At 41.9% G+C, this 3729-nt stretch overlaps 1 non-coding gene across 1 annotated transcript; it reads right to left on the reverse strand.

The window, feature by feature from the left end:
* Positions 1 to 448: 448 nt before the first annotated feature.
* Positions 449 to 555, reverse strand: LOC140521934 (U6 spliceosomal RNA). The gene has a single exon (XR_011973194.1). It is a non-coding gene; the product is annotated as a U6 spliceosomal RNA (small nuclear RNA).
* Positions 556 to 3729: the final 3174 nt, after the last annotated feature.

The raw sequence follows: 3729 nt of genomic DNA on the forward strand, positions 1-3729 counted from the left end.
GAGTCCTCATGTACTGTGGTTGTTACTGTGTACAATATTCTCCTGGTTCTGCTCCTTTCACTCAGCATCAGTTCAATAATTCCTTTCAGGCCTCTCTGAAGTCTTCCTGTTCATCATTTCTTACAGCACAATAATATTCCATTACATTCATATACCCCAACTTGTTCAACCATTCCCCAATTGATGGGCATCCCCTCGATTTCCAGTTCTTGACCACCTCAAAGAAAGCTGCTATAAATATTTTTGTATATGTGGGACCTTTTCCCATTTTTATGATCTCTTTGGGATACAATCCTAGAAGTGATATTGCTGGATCAAAGGGTACGCACATTTTTGTAGCCCATTGGACATCGTTCCAAATTGCTCTCCAGAATGGTCAGATCAGCTCACAGCTCCACCAACAATGAATTAGTATTCCAACTCTCTCACATCTTCTCCAACATTTATCAAAAATATGGAATGCTTCCTGAATTTGCGTGTCATCCTTGTGCAGGGACCATGCTAATCTTCTCTGTATCATTCCAATTTTAGTATATGTGCTGCTGAAGCAAGCACCCATTCTTCTCTTAATGTGGCCCTGTTTGGGCTGATATATCCCACTGCGAACTATAACAAGGTTTATATTATTTTTAGCCAAACTGCTCTCCCACTACATTTCTTCCAACTCCTGTTTATGAAATTGAATTTTTGAACTCATGTCTAAGACTTTACATTTGTCCCTATTGCACTTTATCTCATTTAATCCAGCCCAGTGTTGAGATCTTTTTGGGTCTAGACTGACATCTGTCAGCTTTCCCCATAGCATTTACGGCACTTGCAAAGTTGATCAGCAGGCCATCTAATGCCTTTATCCAAATCATTGATAAGTATGTTAAGCAGAATGGGACAAAGCACAGATCCCAGGGGGATCCCACTAGTGATCCATTTTCAAGTTAACATTGAACCATTAATCACTGTTAATGTTCATCACTACCTTGGGTATCTGTCAATTCAACCATTCCTAGCATCCATTCATCTAGCTTACATTTCTCCATTTTGTCTATAAGAGTAGCATGAATTTTTTTTCAAATATTTGGCTAAAATCTATGTAAATGATCACTCAAGCTCCCTCCCTCCTCATCTGTAAAATGAGTGGATTAGTTTAGATGACCCCAAGGTCCTTCCCGGTCAGGATCCAGCATGCATTTGTTTATGGATCTATCATGGGATCCTGCTACATTGGGGATTTCTACAGAGTTCTCCTGACCTACTAGCCTAGGCTGGGGACACCAAAGGCTTAACTCCTTCAAAGATCTGAGGATTTTGGTGAGTTGCATACTTAAATATGGGTCAACAGTATGGTTTCTTTGTCAGCTCCCAAAGCCAGTAGGATATTGGACAGTATTAAGAGAGATGCCATTTTCAAGAAGAAGGAAGCACTGGTTCCGTGATACTCTGCCCTGGTCAGATTCTTCTCTTGAATACTGGATTCATTTCTAGGTAGCACAATTTGGGGAGAGCATTGATTAGGGAGAAGCACAACCAAGAGAGCAAAGAAACTGGAGTCTGTGCTCTAGGAAGATCCAAGGAACTGGGGATAGTTGGTTGTAGCAAGATTTAGGGGAGAAGTGATGGCTTTCAAACACAGAAGAGCTGCTGCATGTCAGAGGGATTAGCTCTGTTCTGCTCAGTTCTAGAGGAATATTGGGAGCATGGGGAGCAGTCACAGAGGCAGACTTCAGCTAGATAAGAGGGACAACTTGTCATTGACTAAAGGCCTCTGAAAGTGATGTGGACTATCTGGAGAGGTAGTGAGCTTGCTGTCCCTGAAATTCTACCAATGGTGGAATGACTAGTTATTGGGGATATAGTAGAGGAGATTGATAATAACAATAATTTGTTATTGTTTCTTGTTATTCATTTTTCAGTCACGCTTGACTCTTCATGACCCCACTTGGGGTTTTCTTGGCAAAGATGCTGGAGGGGTTTGCCATTTCCTTCTCTACTTCATTTTACAGATGAAGAAATCGAGGCAAACAGGGTGAAGTGACTTGCCCAAAGTCACACAGCTAAGATGTGTCTGAGGCTGAATTTGAACTCAAGTCTTCCTGACTCCAGGCCTGGCAAGCTATTCACTGTGCCATCTGGCTGCCCAATAATAAATTAATCCTGAAAATAGCTCACATTTACATTAAGATTTGCAAAATGCTTTTGGACTTCTCCATCTTACTCCAGGGTCAGGCGCCTCCTTTCCCTTTCCCTTCTCCCCAGGAGTTTAGCTTTCTTTTGTGTAGTGCCTTCCCCTATTAGATTGCAAGCTCCTTGAGTCCAGGGGCTGTCTTTGTTTTGATTTGTATTCTATCTCCAGTGCTTTGAATAGTGCCTAACACATACTAGGTGCTTAATCAATGTTTATTGACTGACATGTTACATAGGTTCTTTTATTATCCCCGGTTTACAGATGAAGAAATGAAGGCAGACAGAGTTGTAGTGACTTGCTCAGGGTCGCATATCTGTGTCTGAGGCAATAGGATAGTCCAGTGGACAGTGCTGGTCCTAGAGGCAGGAAGACTCAAGTTTGAGTCCTGTCTCTAACACTTACTATGTTGTGGGCAAGTCACTTTTCCTCTAACTGCCTCCATTTCCTTGTCTGTAAAATGGGGTGGTGCTGTGGATAGAGTGTCAGGTCTGGAGTCAAGAAGATTCATCTTTTTGAGTTCAAGCCCAGTTTCAGACAGTTCTTAGCTGTGTGACCCCAGATAAATCATTTGATCCAATTTACCTCAGTTTCCTCATCTGTAAAATGAGCTGGAGAAGGAAATGGTCAAACCACTCCAGTATCTTTGCCAAGAAAACCTCAAATAGGGTCACGCAGCATCTGACATGACTGAAAAGACTCAACAACAACTTACTAGCTCTAAGACCAGGTTTCAGGTAGGGGTTTGCCTAAATGGCCACTAAGGAGATTCTGAGATTCTGTGACAATAAAATGAAGCATCTGTCCTTTAGTCACAGAATTAAACCATCCGTAGGATCATAGATCAGAGCTGGTCGCAACTTTAGATTATGTTGTACAAAGCTTTAGTTTTACAGAAAAGGAGTGATTTCCTTTACTTGTGGCCCGATGCCCATGTTCAAGGGGAAGGGGTCTGAAGTGATCCCCAGAACAATCATTACTAAGCTGGTGACTTGTGCCAATTGGGTGGAAAAACAATAGAAAGAGAATTTTGAGCTGTCAGGATCAAACAGGTGTCATATATTTTTTGCCTATAGGTGGCAACCCTTCTATTAGTCATCATAATACCCTGAAACTGAGGGACCAGAAAAGTGTGTGGACAGGAATGCAATCTGAAGAGAAAATCAAGCTTCATGTTTAGAACTAGAAGGAACCTTAAAGGTCATCCACCCCCACTCCTTTATTGGACAGAAGGAGAAACTGAGATTTAGAGGAATAAAGAATTTTGCCAAGGTCACCCAGATAGGCCTGAAGAGGAAGGGCTAAGAAATCACTCATTAACTTTTCCCAGAGTCTAACTTCACCTAGGAAAGAGCCCCCAGCATCTTAGGGTGGCTCTCTAGAAAGCTAAGGAGTCCCAGAAACATGATTTGAGATAGATTCTCTTTTTAAATCTCCAAAGTTGGCTCACTGCTGCCCAACAGATGAATCAAATGGCCCTCCAAACCTGTGCTACACAGTGGGATATCATTCCATGTGCAAATTTCAATGAAAGACACCAAAGAGGAAAAAAA

The sequence above is a fragment of the Notamacropus eugenii genome, chromosome 1, assembly GCF_028372415.1.
Source record: "Notamacropus eugenii isolate mMacEug1 chromosome 1, mMacEug1.pri_v2, whole genome shotgun sequence".
Classification (NCBI taxonomy): domain Eukaryota; kingdom Metazoa; phylum Chordata; class Mammalia; order Diprotodontia; family Macropodidae; genus Notamacropus; species Notamacropus eugenii.